This window comes from Ranitomeya variabilis, chromosome 5 (genome assembly GCF_051348905.1).
Source record: "Ranitomeya variabilis isolate aRanVar5 chromosome 5, aRanVar5.hap1, whole genome shotgun sequence".
NCBI classification, from domain to species: Eukaryota; Metazoa; Chordata; class Amphibia; order Anura; family Dendrobatidae; genus Ranitomeya; species Ranitomeya variabilis.
In genome coordinates, this window is record NC_135236.1 from 335,823,859 (window position 1) to 335,841,671 (window position 17,813).

Sequence of the window (17,813 nt, forward strand, 5' to 3'; positions counted from 1 at the left end):
CCCTGGCCGCCGCCACCTGAGGAAGTGACCGCACATCTGCCGCCGCCACAGCAACCTCCCCATGGACACCAGGCCATGGCGTCGCCCACCTAAGCAGGATGGGACCCTGCTCAGGTGCACGCCGTTCCGCCAACCGCACCTCAGCATCACCTCACCTCTGCCACCACCATGCCTCCTGTGACCCTGCTCTGCCACTGCCTGCCCTCAGGTAAGAGATCTTAAATTCGGACAATAAGACGGACCCCCATCTAATAAAAAAAACTTTTTCTGCAATTTTCACCCCAAATTTGGGGTGCGTCTTATAGTACGGTGCATCTTATAGTCCGAAAAATACGGTAATCACCCCCCCCCCCCCCCAGTGCGTTTTTAAAAGGGCCACCTTCAGCAGCACTAAGGCTGCATTCTGTGAAGGTGGCTCCTATGTTTATGATCCCTAGTAACACTGAAATATCCAAAGACATACTGATAGGGAATTTAGATTGTGAGCCCCATCGGGGACAGCGATGATAATGTGTGCAAACTGTAAAGCGCTGCGTAATATGTTAGCGCTATATAAAAATAAAGATTATTTATTTATTAAATATTTACTTTTTTAAATGGCGCACAGACGCAAGAGATTGGGATGATGGACAGCAGGGAGGTGGCTGAAACAGGTGGAGACACCATACCTCTGGGACTCCATACAGGTATGGGGTGCAATTTATAAAAGTCAATATTTCAGTGTTACTAGGGATCAGAAACATAAGAGCCACCTTCACAGAATGCAGCCTTAGTGCTGCTGGAGGTGGCTCTTTTACTTAAAAACGCCATGGGGGGAAGGGGGGGGGGGGGGTAACAAGTTCCCTGTAAGTCACGGGAGTAAAAAATGCTGTTATATTCATGTTGCTTGATGTGGTCCATCAAAAAAACAAAAAATCCCAAGACGGATCACTGGAGGTGAAGAGGGCAACTAAAACAGAGAGCCCTAATGCACTTCTCCCCCCTCCTACAGAAAAATACTAACCCTTTGACAATTATGATATCTAGTTCTTTGACTGCTTCAAGAGTCAGCACAATTAAAAGGGAGTCAGTACAAGATTACTCTTAAGCCCTTACAGTTAAATCATATGCTGGCTCCCTGACTGATGTGGGCTCAGGAACTTAGCACCTACTCCTGTGATTTTATTGCTTTACATAGCACAAGCAATTAAATGATTGCAGGTTCAAATCCCCTACGGCAGAGGTCCCCAACGTTTCTGACCTTGAGAGCCACATTCAGCTCTGAGAGAGGGTCGCGAGCCACATCCAGCCTTGAGAGGGGGACGAGAGCCACATTCAGCTCCTCCCCCCCCTCACAATAGGTGCAACCAAAGCCCCATTATATGTATAATGGTAACCAAAGCTTTTCCACACAAATCAATCACCCCAAAGCAGTATACAAAGATCTAGGGGTTCCTACAATACCTCCTATTCAGTATTCTCCTATAAAGAACTCCCAAGACACTGTCACATCCAGCTTCAAACACCTCCTCTGACAGGTGCTGTCATCTTGTCTCCAGCATACCATACTTTAATAATCTCAAAACCCCCAAGACCAGTATATGTGCATCCAGATCTGCTCTACTGTACAGGGCTGCTCATAAAATTCACCATTTTGAGATGTGCTCTTCATACCTGTTTGCTAGACATGGAGCTAATTCACCAAGCTGACAGCTGCGAGCCACAATTCATGGGACGCGAGCCACATGTGGCTCCCGAGCTACAGGTTGGGGACACCTGCCCTACGGGGACTAAACAATTGCAATGGAATTGAAAAAAAAAAAACAAAAACACAGTATATTTAAATATTTTCAAAAGGCCGCATTTTCTTGCCACTCGTAAAAAAAATAAAGCAAACCACCAATAAATGTTTAGCATCCAAGTGAACATAGTGACCTGGAGAATACTACTGGCAAGTCATTTTTACTATGTAGTGAACATAGCAAAAAACAAAAAAAAAAAAACATTGTGTAATTGCACATGGAATGTTCCAGATTTTCAATAAAATCACACAAAATTATTGATATTCAAAAGTAAAACTCAACATACGGCTAGGTTGATTAAAAAAAAAAAAAAAAAAAAAAAAAAAAGGAGTTATGGCTCTTGGAAGACGAGGAAATTAGAATAGTCATGTCTGAAAGGGATTAAAACCAAGCACAAACGTTTGGTGTGGGAGAGTGCACTAAACTGCTTGGACATGCCATCTACTTGTTTTTCAATCCTTCTCCACCCTTTTCTGACTCCTGTAAAGCCAGAGCTGTCAATCAAGGGGATGTGAAGATTGATGCAAAAAAAAAAAAGTGGTATGCACCAACACTGAACTTTTTTTCCCTTCATTTTTTCATGCTGTGGGCACACTGCATCTGTGCTTGGTTTGAACAGTGATTTTGTGCTGACAAACACTGTTTAAGCTGCGACATACAAATCCCTGTTCACAGAGGCCGCTAAGACAACTCAAAGTATGTCAACCAAATACTCCTTAGGCTGCCGTCACACTAGCAGTATTTGGTCAGTATTTCACATCAGTATTTGTAAGCCAAAACCAGGAGTGGAACAATTAGAGGAAAAGTATAATAGAAACATATGCACCACTTCTGTATTTATCACCCACTCCTGGTTTTGGCTTACAAATACGGATGTAAAATACTGACCAAATACTGCTAGTGTGACGGCAGCCTCATAATGTATACTAATCACAAGAAAGCAGGGATAGAAAATCAAAGTTGCAGACAATTTTTGAGTAGTCAGAAGAAATCTACTAACTTGTTTTAAAATATTCTGCTATTTTCATAGGAATTTAAAAGTGAATGCACACCAACAGGGCTGTGAAATTGATGTCCATTTTGGTGGAGTCATAAAATGGACTGACTCCTAAAATATATAACACATTGGGTACAGTAGTACAATGCAGTATGTGATGCAATTTTTTTTTTAATAAGAATTTGGGAACGTTATGAAGTGTCCTATAAGGGTGCGTGTGCACAGTCCGTAATCACGGCGCTTTGGACAGAGAAGAAAACCCGCTCCGCCCAAAGCGTCACCCCTTCAGTACGCACGGTGATTCCGGATGTGCTCATAGCACACATCTGGAATCTCCGCACCCCATACATAGGGCCCTGTGATTTACCTTGCGGCGACGGAGCGTCACCGCAAGGTAAACAGACATGCTGCGTTCTAAAAAGACACGCCGAATGTCCGTGAACGCAGGGCCGCCAGATATGTGTTCACACGTATAGTAGAGATGGGATTTCATAAAATCCCCTCCACTATGCTGTAACATCTGGACGCTGCGGGTTGAACGCTGCGGCTGTACGCAGCGTTCAATCCGCAGCTAATCTGGATGTAATCCGGCCCGTGGACACATACCCTGAATATCTGTTCTGTTTCGGATCTAAGGCTTTTAGTTGAGAGGAGTCTGTGCTGCACTTTATGTACATGCTCTGTAGTGAGGAAGTGCTGTGGAGTCAGGTTTGTCTTACCGACTCCACAGCCCTGATACACACGTTAAATATTTGTTAGTCTACGTTCACATTAGCGTTCGGCGCCGCAGTGTCGGGCGCCGCATGCGTCATGCGCCCCTATATTTAACATGGGGGCGCATGGACATGCGTTGTGCTGCGTTTTGCGACGCATGGCCGCAAGCGTTGGGCGCAGAGAATGCAACAAGTTGCATTTTTTTTGCGTCCAACTTTCGGCAAAAAAGGACGCATGCGTCGCAAAACGCAGCGTTTTAGCGTGCGTTTTGTTGCGGTTTTGTTTGCGTTGTGCGTTGCGTCGACGACGCACAACGCAAATGTGAACGTAGCCTTAGACATTTCTGCATCAAAAAACCTGTCTATTGGCATGAAAAAAAAAAGCTACATAAAAACCATGAATTTATTGCTATGTTTTTTCCAGTCCTTGGAATGAGGGAAAAATGCTGCAAAAACCCAGAAAGAATTTACATGCTGCAGATTTGATACTGATTCTGCCTCAAACCTGCAAGAAAAATAGTGGAGTCAGAACTTTGATCAAGATTAAAACTGCAGTGTCCTGCAACTGGAAGTCAGTATTAAACAGCATGAATTTTAATGCCAATGTGTACACAGCATGCAAGATTCCCATTAGAGAAATATCCTAAAAACGCCACTATGTGTGAAAGTTTGCAGAGTGAAACCAAGAAATCAACAGATGTGCGCTGTGGATTACAAGGTCCACTGCCATGCACACTTGGTCAACTAAATAAGAATACCGATTAGGTATTTGGATTTTTTTTTTTTGGGGGGGGGGGGGGGGGGGGGGGGAATTGCCCATCTCAACAGGTTTGCCACATTATAGAGAGAACCTGGTAGAAGGTTTTAGGTTCCCAGTCATCAAGTCATTACCCATAATGGTAACAGATTAAAGGGCCACTGTCACCCCCTCCAGCCGTTATAAACTAAAAGAGCCACCTTGTGCAGCAGTAATGCTGCAGTCTAACAAGGTGGCTCTTTTAGTTTTTGATTCCGTTATTCCCTCAATAAAGCGTTTTAAAATTTGCCCTAACTACCTGTCTGCAAACCTGGAGGCGGTCCGAAGCCTCCTCTGTGAATCTCCCAACGGCCGTCACTCTTCTCTTCTGGGGATGTGGTCGCCGCCCCCTGAGCGCTGTTTCTTCTTAAATCCGGCGCCTGCGCTGTGAGTGCCTGTGACAGGCGCAGTCTTCATTGTCCGTCATAGGTCAGATGCAGGGTGCCTGACTGCGCCTGTGCCGGCCACCCTGTTGCTGAATCCCCGCCCCGCACTGTGTTATTCATTATGCACAGTGCGGGGCTGGGGTTCCTGGGCATGCGCACTGCGCTGTTCAGACGCTCCCCCGCCTTCCAGCATTGTTATTTGCGGCTGCTTCATTCCAAACGCTGGCAAGGAAACCTGTATATTACGGCAACGCTGGAAGGCGGGGGACCGGGGAAGGCGGGGATTCAGCAACAGGGTGGCCGCACTGCCGGCACAGGCAGGCACCCTGCATCTGACCTATGACGGAAAATGAAGACTGCGCCTGTCACAGGCAGGCACGCACAGCGCAGGCGCCGGATTTAAGAAGAAACAGCGCGAAGGGGGCGGCGACCACATCCCCAGAAGAGAAGAGTGACGGCCGTTGGGAGATTCACAGAGGAGGCTTCGGACCGCCTCCAGGTCTGCAGACAGGTAGTTAGGGCAAATTTTAAAACGCTTTATTGAGGGAACAACGGAATCAAAAACTAAGAGCCACCTTGTTAAGACTGCAGCATTACTGCTGCACAAGGTGGCTCTTTTAGTTTATAACGGCTGGAGGGGGTGACAGTGGCCCTTTAAAGGGAACCTGTCACCCTCAAAATCAAAGGTGAGCTAAGGCTACGTTCACATTTGCGTTGAGTCGGGCGCAGGTTCGGCGACGCATGCGTCATGCGCCCCTATATTTAACATGGGGGCGCATGGACATGCGTTGTCTTGCGTTTTGTGATGCATGCGTCTTTTTTGGCGCACGCGTCAGGGCGCAGAGGACGCAGCATGTTGCATTTTTTGTGCGTCAAAAATCATGCCAAAAAAGGACGTATGCGTCACAAAACAATGCGTTTTGCATGCGTTGTGCGTTGCCGACGCAACGCCAATGTGAACGTAGCCTAAGCCCACCGGCATCAGGGGCTTATCTACAGCATTCTGTAATGCTGTAGATAAGCCCCCGATGTATCCTGAAAGATGAGAAAAAGAGGTTAGATTATACTCACCCAGGGGCGGTCCCGCTGCGGTCCAGTCCGATGGGTGTTGCGGTCCGGTCCAGCGCCTCCCATCGTCCTCTTCTTGACTTCATGCTGCGGCTCCGGAGTACTTTGTCTGCCCTGTTGAGAGCAGAGCAAAGTACTGCAGTATGCAGGCGCCGGGAAGGGTCAGAGAGGCAATTCAGGTTTGCCAGGCTGCCACGAAGCTTGGTTGACATCCTAGAGGTGGGTTACATAATTATAACCACCTCCTGTAGCATTAGTACCCATATGCAATGAAGAATGGTGTACTAGCCAAACCAGCACAACAGACAAAAAAATAAATTCATTCTCATATGTGTTATGGGCAAGAGTTCCAGAATAAAAGCTTAAGACAATCCAATATATTTACGAAAATCCGGACATTAGCGAGTTGTTCATAGGCATCAGTACCATACATGTAGCATTCACTGCTTGGCCACAAGAAGACCCCTGCCAGGTTCTAGTAGACCTCTCCTGTTACCAAGCTTGACAAAGGGGGTGGCTCTCCACTTGTGTGCCCTTGGGGCAATTCACTATTGTCAACATTTCCTTGAATGCCTATTGTTTGATTGCAAAGTCCTGTGCTGTATGGTTGGTACATTTGCACATACACTAAATCGGTGAGTTTTAACTATCAAAAATTCCTCTGTACTACAGTAGGTCTGTACACCGCCGCTAGCATGTCAACCAACTCCACCACCATGACCCTAATGTGGTTACCTGAATGTGGTGCAGACTGTTTCCAAAGGGCATTTTCCATGTTATGCAACATCAGCTAAAATATAGCACAACATCAACTGTTACTGTCCTGAAAAAAGTTGGGAGCGGATATGGGCGAGGAGGGGAACAGAATTCCCTCTGATGGTGAGCACATAAATGGAACCCACCTATAATTCTTGAGCAAGGGTCGTTTCCTAATTGCTTGGCTCTACATAGAACTGTTATAGTACTGCAGGCACCTAGCTCCAGTCTCTGCACTTCCAGTGTCAGCTTAGGTTAATCACCACAGGCAGGTTATTATTTTAATCACCAAAAAAACAACCTGCCTACAATACTATGCTTGATAAAATAAAAAAACAAAACCAGTGCTATAAAAAAAACAAACCCTAACCCAACAATTCTGGTATGTAAGACACCTTTACATACGGAACTAACGTTACAGGGTACAGCCAGCTAACCTTACGTGGGGCTGACAAGCTATGAACTTGATGCACAAAAGACAAGTAAAATGGTGAACTGTTGTCCAGACTGAATCACCCCTAGCAGAAACCCTACTCCTCCTTCCCTCCCCCACATCCGTCTCTAACCACTTGACTCGCGGCCAAGCTCTATTACCAGGCAACGAGACCACGTGATCTGCAGCAGACGTGCAGCCAAAGGCAGATTTCCTACACCGCCATATTGTTGTGACGCATTCACAAATTTGCAGTCCCAGTACAGGCGGCTCTCGGTCTGCAGCGGAGACGCGTGAATATCGCTTTCTGCAGGGAAGAAAACACGAGTCATTATGAAGCGAGACCTAGCGGCCAGCCATGCGGCACCCGGCTCCCCTCAGGCTCCGTGCTGCGCGGTTACATAATGGCGCCGAGCTCTCCCTCTGCACCCGCGTCTCCCAGCAGCTCTATCCCCGCCCACCTGCTGCAGCATGATGTCACAAGCAACCAATAGCACGGAGGTCTCCGAGCGCCTCTCACTCACCCATTGGCTGCCTCGCATCGGCCCTGCCCACCACACAGTAAAGAGACGGTATACTTACACGGCGCCATTAGGAAGCTACATTGACGAGAAAATAAAAAAGACATGAAAATGGAGCAGGGAGCGGGTCTACAAGGAGCAGTTTAATAGGCACTCAGCACATACAATACTTGGCACCGCCAGTGTCCAGCACGCGCCGTGTCTTTGTCCCTCCATATAGGCGGCGGACCGGGGTAGAATAGGAATGTCCGCCGAGCAGCACGACGCCGCCGCCCCGTCTCGCTCCTCCAGCCAGCTCTCCATAGAAGCGGTGCGGTAGGCAGCCACCTTTTATCAAGCCCTTGGAGTTTGCGCAGTATCGTCAGCAGCCCCTGCTCCTGCTGCAGGGAGACCCCAACAGTGTCTCTCCCCTCAGCCCAAACCACCATGGTGATAAGCGCCCAGCCGGTGAGGGAACCGCCTCCATCTTCCCCAATGAGAGCGAGCATGAGACCTTGTATAGCTCTACCCACCCATCCCCAGACATTCCTGCTGTGCCTCCTCACACCCACCTTCCGCGGAGCCACAAGAAGCAATGCGCACCGAGCGACCGCAGCAGTGTGACCAGGGGCCATAGCCGGGTCCTCCTGCTACAGGGCAAAGTGCCAGGAATGAGGCCCGAATGTCACTAGTTCTATACACTAAGGTCTCCTCTCCACACGACAACATGGCGGTCAGCTCCCTCCCCGCAGAACGCTAGACATACGCCTGGCCTGACTACGGCTCGAATCATGTCTCCACATTTTTTTCACTCTATAACTCCACCCTCTTTGCAGGGACATTTTTTTTTCCACATTTACAACTGCACGGCTGCGCCATTACATGTAAGGGCACGGCCCGCTCGCTTTCCCCGGGTGTGGAGGGCGTGGCGCAAGTTAGTGCCCACAAGCAAGATGGTGCCGGCTGTGGTGCGCGTGTCGCCATTTTGCTTGTGGGCACGGCTGCAGCTAGGCCCTTTCCACACCCGCAACAGTCTTGTATTGAGTCCGTGGCAGCAGGGTTAGGAAACCCCGTGCGAGCATCCGACGCCATTTTCCAGAGAGAGGCAGTGACATAGAGCCAGCGTAGGCTGAGACACGGGAGGAGCGGGGTTTGTACACATTGGGGCTGCAGTCAGCTTGGGCACTGCGAACAACCTCCATAGCTTTTCCTGTGCAGCGGTTTCAGTCAGCGTTAGCCCTGTCGCTGCCAGTCAGCTCGGTCCTCCTGAGTAACGGTTCCCGGGGCTGCTTCTGACGTCGCTTTTCCTGTCAGCCCACAACTGCTGGGAGTGAGCTCCTGTGCTAGTAGCCTTCACGTTAGCGGCCATTACCGTCGCCCTTCACGGGTGCGTATTTCCGTTCTCGGTGTCCTGTTTCCTGGCTTTGGCACGTTGGAGGTAAGTTATTGTGTCGTCTTCTATTCCTTTCCTTGACGGTTTCTTTCCCCGTCGGTTTGCAGTGCCGTGGTGGGTGTGAATGTGCCAATTGTGTCCCTGTGCTTCAGCCTTGTAGAGAAGGGTCAGGATGGAGAAATATGGCGGGTTTCTGGTCCACATAGCTGACTTTGGCAGTGATGGAGGGGGGTGGGCAGCTTCGTTGCATTGCATTTACCCTTTTGCTTCATGTTAACCCTGCACTTGACTTTTTCTGCATGTTTCATCGTTTATCTTTCAGGCCTCTCTCTTTAGATCTCTGGCACCTTGTTGTTTTCTATTTCTGCAAAGGAAGGTTTGAAAAAAAAATGATGGTAATTGTATTTTAGCTTCATAAATGGTTAATGTGGTAGAATAATGGATGTTTTCTTTCCCATTCTAGTTGTATAGGGTTCCCTTGTATGTAATGCTCCCTATATAGGCATATGTGTTTCTCTTGTCTCTTAGTCTAGGAGGGGGTGGTGTCCAGTCCTGTATAGAAGCAATATATCTGCAGCAAGGAGACGTTTACTGATCCTGGTGTGAATATGGCAGACATTATAGGCTGGTTCTGTGCTGTACGCAAAAGGAAAACATGGCTATGATGCCCAGGAGGGCTGGTGTGTACATCCTCTCACACCCTCTGCAAAGCTGTAGGTCTTTCCAGGGCTTTCTGCTCACAGGCTGCAGACATGGATGGGGGAGGAACAAGCAATCCTGTGTGTATATGTGGAAGCCAGGCCAGCTCAGACACAACACCACCATCACACAAAGGAAGGGAACACCATGCCTCCCTTCACCCTGCGAGGAGATCCAGACACAGGCTGCATGCATATGTACCGTATGATGTATGTGCGCCCCTCCTCTGTCATGCGGATACATTGTTCTTCCATGGTAGCATTAATCAGGTTGTTTATTAACATAATTTGATCAGCTCTCCTAAGTAATACTAACTGTAGGGTCATTTTCACATCCTTCTCCTGGTGGGATAAGTGGTCTTGAGAGAAATGAGGGGTGATTGTATGTACTTTGACTACCACCATTTGTTGTTGGTATCTCCCTCTTTTGTCCTTTGGAGAGGCTAAAAAATGGCGCCCCCTCAGCTGATGTTGTAATCTAATCATTTCTGGGTCTCCACACACCATGCAGTACATATGTCTGCAGCTCACACTTGTAGAGAAGGAGGTTTTCAGTATAAAATGCCTTTATTGTGGGGTGTCTTGATAGTGGTCTTGCTTGCTGTGAAATGTTGTGTTGCTTGTAATATTCTGGAGAAGTGATTTTCAAACATGTTTTACCTATAAGTGACCTTTCTGGTTGCAGATAGTCTGCGTGAACCCTAGTCTGCTTCAACTTGATATTGAAGGCTGTAAAGCTTAGCAGGATTTCTGTAGGTGCCTCTGCTGTAAAAGCAAGGGGGCGGTGATGAGGGAGTGCATAGTGTATACTCCTGTGTATATTGTCTTCCTGCTCCAGTTTAACCCATTGTCATCCTGATGACATTATAATAATAATAATTTTATTTATATAGCGCCAACATATTCCGCAGCGCTTTACAACTTATAGAGGGGACTTATACAGACAACAGACATTACAGCATAACAGAAATCACAGTTCAAAACAGATACCAGGAGGAATGAGGGCCCTGCTCGCAAGCTTACAATCTATGAGGAAAAGGGGAGACACGAGAGGTGGATGGTAACAATTGCATTATAGCTTACTGTTTGCAGGAAATGTACTTGGGATTGTTTACACTTTTCACTTCCTGATAATTACTTTTCTTTTTTTGAAGCTTTTTAACTTATCATCATCTTCTATGAATAAGCCTCTGTTCCCACTGATGTTTTTTCATATTGGCAGCCACCAGTTAGCATGGTTCAGCTGGTTATGTTTGTTACAGAAAAAAAAGCAAATTTTTTATATCTGTTAAAAACACATGAAGCATATTTAGTTTGATTTTGAGACATTGATATTTTTCCCCTCTGGGCTCCTAGGTGATTTTCTTGTCTTTGATCTTAGTTGTTAGGTGATCATACCTGAGTTTTCATTATTTGAAACTCAGGTTTGCTGTGTGACTCATTTATATTTTAAAGGGAACCTGTCACCCCCCAGTCGTTTCAAACTAAAAGAGCCACCTTGTGCAGCAGTAATGCTGCATTCTGACAAGGTGGCTCTTTTAGTTCTGGGTGCTGTAACTTGAGAAATAATCCGTTTTATAATTTGTCTGAAGTACCTGGTCCTCAGTCAAGTGGGCCGGCGTTTCCCCCCTGCTTCAGACAGCACACCGCTGTCACTCACATCTTCTTGGCGCCGGGCGCCGCCTCCTCCTCGCCGCTGTTTTCAAAAGTAGCCGGCGCCTGCGCTCTTTTCCCCTGCCTGGTGCAGGCGCAGTGATCGCTGGCCGTCGTTCCTCATATGCAGCCCAGCAGACTGCGCCTGCGCGGCCGCCCTGCCTGTGATTCCCAGCCCCACAGTGACTTATGATTTATTCACATTACGGGGCTGGGAATCACAGGCAGGGCGGCCGCGCAGTCAGCTGGGCTGCATATGAGGAAAGATGGCCAGCACTCACTGCGCCTGCACCAGGCAGGGGAAAAGAGCGCAGGCGCCGGCTACTTTTGAAAACAGCGGCGAGGAGGATGCAGCGCCTGGCGCCAAGAAGATGTGAGTGACAGCAGTGTGCTGTCTGAAGCAGGGGGGAAACGCCGGCCCACTTGACTGAGGACCAGGTACTTCAGACAAATTATAAAACGGATTATTTCTCAAGTTACAGCACCCAGAACTAAAAGAGCCACCTTGTCAGAATGCAGCATTACTGCTGCACAAGGTGGCTCTTTTAGTTTGAAACGACTGGGGGAAGGGGGGTGACAGGTTCCCTTTAACTCGACCAATCAGCGACGGGCACAGTATCGACGTAGATGTCATAATGGTTGCCATGGCGACGATGATGTCATAAAGGTTGCCTCGACCAATCAGCGACGGGCACAGTCTGCCGCGAATTCGCCTCGACCAATCAGCGACTGGCACAGTATCGACGTAGATATCATAATGGTTGCCATGGCGACGATGATGTCATAAAGGTTGCCTCGACCAATCAGCGACGGGCACAGTCTGCCGCGAATTCTGGAATCATCATTGTCCATATACTACGGGGACATGCATATTCTAAAATACCCGATGCGTTAGAATCGGGCCATCATCTACTACTGTATAAAGATCATATTGCTTGAACAAGGTTTCCTACTTTTGTAATCTGTGGGTGAATGCAGAAGCACAGGTTCAATTCTTCTAGTAGCACTCCCACAGGGTACATGAAGAATAACAGTTTACGGTGAAATCAATGGATGTCCTTGTCTTACACTTACATGTTGGCTCCTTCAGAGTCTCTTTAAAGGGAATATGTGACCAGGTTTCTGTCACCAAATTTGAGAGAAGCATAGTGTATAGTAAGAGACTCTGGTTCCAGGGATGTGTCACTTTTATCAGCAGAACATTAGCATTTTGAAGCTCAATAAATCTGCTGTTATGTAGTCCTCCATAGTCATGAGCCTTGTTTAACCATGCAACCACTGGCTGGCAGCTTTCAGCCTATGCACAGTGTACACAAATAGCTGTCGATCAGTGGTGTGGGCACAGTTACGCAAAGCTCAGTAATCAAAGAGCTATGACATTTGAAGCAGGAAACAGTGATTTTATCAAAATTTCATCAAGCAGTCAGGTAAGTTGCACATTGCTGAAATCAGTGTCTCTGCCCCTACATTATGCTGTTCTCAGATGGGGAATTGACAGATTTCCCTTAAGACTACTTTCACACTAGTCCGTCGGTACGGGTCGTCGCAAACAGTCGGCCCGACGTACAGTGTGCTAAATGTAGCACAACGTGGGCAGCGGATGCAGTTTTACAATGCATCCGCTGCCCATTGTGAGTTTCGGGGAGGAGGGGGCGGAGTTTCGGCCGCACATGCACGGTCGAAAATGGCGGACTCGATGCACAAAAAAAGTTACATGGAACGTTTTTTTGTGCCAACGGTCCGCCAAAACACGACGCATCCGTTGCACGACGGTTGCGACTTGTGGCCATACGTCGCAATGCGTCGCTAATGTAAGTCTATGGGGGAAAAACGCATCCTGCAGACAACTTTGCAGGATGCATTTTTTTCTCCTAAACGACGCATTGCGATGTAGGCAAAACGACGCTAGTGTGAAAGTAGCCTAATCAGCTGGTGTCTGTTGTGGCTAAGGGTATGAAATAGGTAATCTTCTCTATTAGTATTCCCAAATGTGTTTAAAAGTGTTTTTTTGCTTTTCAAAACACAAGTGTACAATGTTTTGTAAATGATTTAGTATAACACAAACATTTATGCTTTTTTTTTTATTATTATTTTTTTTAAGTATTATAGATTGGTAACTTTACATATCTTTTGTGGGTTCTTGCAGCTGCCTAAAGATGGCCATACACATTTAACCAAAGTCAACTGATCCCTCCTCTAGGCTGAGTCCAGACTGCTGTATTTCACAGATTGTATAAGACTTTAATGCCCAGATTAAATGACTCTACCAACCCAAATTTACAGTCTCATATGTGCCCATGAGGCTTTAAGTTCGGGTCAATAGATTTGCGGTCCATCAACGGACTGCGAAATACTGCTACCTGAACCCGGCCCCGTATGAAGCCAGTCAGCCATCAAATCTGTATGCAGAACAAAGAACGCTTGGGAAGTTTTAATTTTCAAGCCATACCCTCTTTTTTTTTTTTTTTTTTTTTTTTTTTGGAGCAGATGAGCTTCCACCAGTGGTGAATAATAAACATGTTCCAGTGTTTTTTTGTTTGTTTGTTTGTTTTTAAACAGTGGCTTATATCTTGAGGAACTAAAGGTTCGCATTACAGGGGTTGTCCAGCAGTAATAGATTTATTTTTATAGCCAGTGATTGATTAAAAATAGTAAAACAAAGGCCTACAGTCCTTACAACACACCTCTAGATCCAGTGCAGGTTGTTCCGGAGCTCTGCTGCTACTTCAGATGCTGTCTTTCACATTTGGAAGTCACAGCACTGCTGCATGCATGTACTGTGCCCATGGCTTCGGCGATGCAGGGACCACAGCAGGAGCAGATCTCTAAAGCACCATAAACTGTAAGGTGAGTACATCTGTTTTATTTTTAATCAGTCCGTGCTTTAAAAAAAAAAAAAAAAAAACACTTCAGCCCATTGCCGATCGCTCATGTGACATAAGTGTCACAGCGGACCCAGCGCCAACATCACCGGAATGGTGCCAGTGGTGGTTTGCTTTATGAGTGAATTCAAAATAAAGATTCGGTTGTGGACAACCCCCTGAAATAAAACATTGTTACAAGATCATCCTAACATCTCTTATTATTGCACACTATTCAGTTTTTAGTAACAGGTCATTATAGTAATATTGACCTATAGAGCTTTTGATGTGAAATCTATTTAGCAGTCGCGTTGTGGTATATTGCCACGACTACTGTAAAACCATGGTGATTTCACAAGCGTTGCAAAAATGAGACATGATTCCTATGTCCAAAAAACCCTTAAGCTAAAACTACAGGTACTCGTGGGCACACGTTATATAATATTGCAATATAGCTCTGCTACACTACCAAGTAATGATGGGGAATGAGGTTGTGCTGAAATCCAGCAGGGTTGGATTTCTGTTGAATCTGTAGGGTTGCAATCTTGCATCTTGAGTTTTGCAGCACAGCCACATTCACTATAGTGACTTGTGATTTGGCTCTGCGACATTGCAATCTTATGTGAAAAGTCCACAACTCATCGTGTAGCCCTAGCCTAAAGCTCCACACACATTAGATGGCTGTCTTTCCTTTAGGCCAGAGTTACACTACCGTAGAATACGGACGAGTGCTCTGCGAGAAAACATTGCTTAGCACTCAGACCAGTGTTAATCTATGGGGCAGCTGACATCACCGTATTTTTTTCTCAGGCGTAGTCGACGTGCGTGTAAAATCGCAGCATGCTGCGATTGTACGCGTATATCGTCCGAGACTCGCCAATGCAAGCCTATGCGTGCGAGAAAAACTCGGAAATCACACGGACCATTCGTCTAGCTTGCAACAAATACGCACTAATTTTCCTCATTTCAGGCCTCTGAGCCATTAAAATCAGTGGGGAAAAGCAGTGAGACACGTAAAGCCATACGGATGTCATACAGATACATAGGTGCGAGAAAATCGCAATGCAAACTCATTACACACAGATGACCATATGGAGAACACTCATGTGACTCTCGGCAGGAAGGCTCGGACCGATTTTTCCATACGTTTAATGTGACTCCAGCCTTACTCTTCCATACACAGGAGTGCTCATCTTAACCTAGATGCCAGACTTACTTGGTGGTGGCTTATTGAACAAAGGAATCAATGTTAAAAATATAAGAGCTGGCTTTATAAAAGCAGTGCAAACAACTTTCAAATATGGCATCTGATGGGTGACAATTTTTTTTTCTTCCTTACACTGTATAAAATGAGGCATATGGAGGTACAGTATAGGTCCAGGAGTGCCCTGTTACTCCCTGGACATCTCAGATGGTGTACTCGGCTATGATGTGTCCACATTGGGGAGGATAGTCTAAGGGTACTGTCACACAATGCAATTTTGAGCGCTACGACGGCACGATCCGTGACGTCGCAGCGTCGTATGATTATTGCTCCAGCGTCGTAGACTGCGGTCACACGTTGCAATCACGGCGCTGGAGCGATGCCGAAGTCCCCGGGTAACCAGGGTAAACATCGGGTTACTAAGCGCAGGGCCGCGCTTAGTAACCCGATGTTTACCCTGGTTACCAGCGTAAACGTAAAAAAAACAAACAGTACATACTTACATTCCGGTGTCTGTCCCCCGGCGTTCTGCTTCTCTCCACTGTGTAAGCACAGCGGCCGGAAAGCAGAGCGGTGACGTCAGACGTCACCGCTGTGCTCGCTTTCCAGCCGGCAGGCGCTCACAGTGCAGAGAAGCTGAGACGCCGGAGGACAGACACCGGAATGTGAGTATGTACTGTTTGTTTTTTTTACGTTTACGCTGGTAACCAGGGTAAACATCGGGTTACTAAGCGCGGCCCTGCGCTTAGTTACCCGATGTTTACCCTGGTTACAAGCGAACACATCGCTGGATCGCTGTCACACACAACGATCCAGCGATGTCAGCGGGTGATCAAGCGACGAAAGAAAGTTCCAAACGATCTGCTACGACGTACGATTCTCAGCAGGATCCCTGATAGCTGCTGCGTGTCAGACACTGCGATATCGTAACGATATCGCTAGAACGTCACGAATCGTACCGTCGTAGCGATCAAAATTGCACTGTGTGACAGTACCATAACATGCATCTGTTTTGATTGGTTAAGCAAATTCATTAACCATTCTATATACAGTCAATGCTGGGGCTAAATCACCTTGCTTTGTTTCGTACTGCAGTATCTGATTTTACAAATTTAGCGAGTGGATGTGCTTACTAAGCTGCCGAGATCGGATTATGAGCTGTACTATACCTAGTGAATAGTGATTGGAGTATATGTGTTGCTAAAGCTGACATTTTGCATGATATAGCCAGAGTGAATTTTATGTAGCCTGATGTATTACGATGATAAGCATTATAAGACAGGGCACTCCTCATGTCCTGTGGTTTCTGAGATCAGATCATCTGATGTGCTTGTCAGTATTTATTTATTTTTTGTGTAGTGAAGCATTGAACTGTGTAAGGCATTGGAAACCGATTGGTGGCAGCTTGCAGCCCTCCTGTTTCTAATGACCGGCTCAAGTCCTATATTCAAAATGATAATCAAACAGGTCTTCCACACAAATATGCTGAGTGCTTGGTCTGGCCATCTGTCATCAAACAGGTCTTCCATTATGGGGGAACTCTAGCACCTTTATCAAATGGTGTAAATTAGGGTTGAGCGACTTTGACTTTTTTAGGGTCGAGTCATGTTTCGCGAAACCCGACTTTTTTAAAAAGTCGAGTCGGGTGAAATCGGCCGATTACTGCGAAAAGTCGAGGATCGGCCGGAACACGAAACCCTATGCACGTCAATGGGGATTTTATTTTTTTTTTCTCCCTCTCCCTCTCCCTCTCCCTCTCCCCTCCGTCCCAGCACAGAATATCTCGTGTTACACATTGCAAATCCCTACTGCGCACAAGCGATAACATGATGATAGCCGTGCACGCCCCTAACCCCTATGTCATCACTCTGCCCACACTCCTTCATTGGCTGAAAAAATGGCGCTAAACGCGTCATACGAAACGCGACTTTGGCGCCAAGATCGCGTACCGCATGGCCGACCCCACACAGGGATCGGGTCGGGTTTCATGAGACGCCGACTTTGCCAAAAGTCGGCGACTTATGAAAATGAACGATCCGTTTCGCTCAACCCTAGTGTAAATGTGTTTTTTGTTACAAAGCTACATTTGCTGTATTTGCATATTTACTGTTTCTAGCAAAGTATGAGGGTATGTGCACACATCCGGATTTCTTGCAGAAATTTCCTGAAGAAAACCGGAAGTTTTCTGCAAGAAATCCGCATTTTTTTTTTTTGCGCTTTTTTTCCGTTTTTTTCGCGTTTTTTTTAGCATTCTGCAAGCGTAATTAGTTTGCAGAATGCTAAAGTTTTCCAAGCGATCTGTAGCATCGCTTGGAAAACTGACTGACAGGTTGGTCACACTTGTCAAACATAGCGTTTGACAAGTGTGACCATCTTTTTACTATAGATGCTGCCTATGCAGCATCTATAGTAAAAGATAGAATGTTTAAAAATAATAAAAAAAAAAAATAAAAAAAATGGTTATACTCACCTGCAGGCGTCCGTTCCTATAGATGCCGGTGTGGTTCAGGACCTTCCATGATGTCGCGGTCACGTGAGCGGTCACATGACCGGTCTCGACCAATCACAAGACCG

General features: G+C 46.6%; 1 protein-coding gene across 5 annotated transcripts in view; it reads left to right on the plus strand.

Annotated features, from left to right (window-relative positions):
- The first annotated feature begins 8,421 nt into the window (after positions 1-8,421).
- Positions 8,422-17,813, plus strand: part of KMT2E (lysine methyltransferase 2E (inactive)) — a 178,087-nt gene continuing 168,695 nt past the window's right edge. For 3 of the 5 annotated variants that reach the window (XM_077264738.1, XM_077264740.1, XM_077264741.1), the window contains exon 1: positions 8,422-8,868. The gene's annotated coding sequence lies outside the window, so the exon portion shown is untranslated. The remainder of the gene's footprint in view (positions 8,869-17,813) is intronic. The other 2 variants (XM_077264739.1, XM_077264742.1) reach the window with 1 other exon arrangement.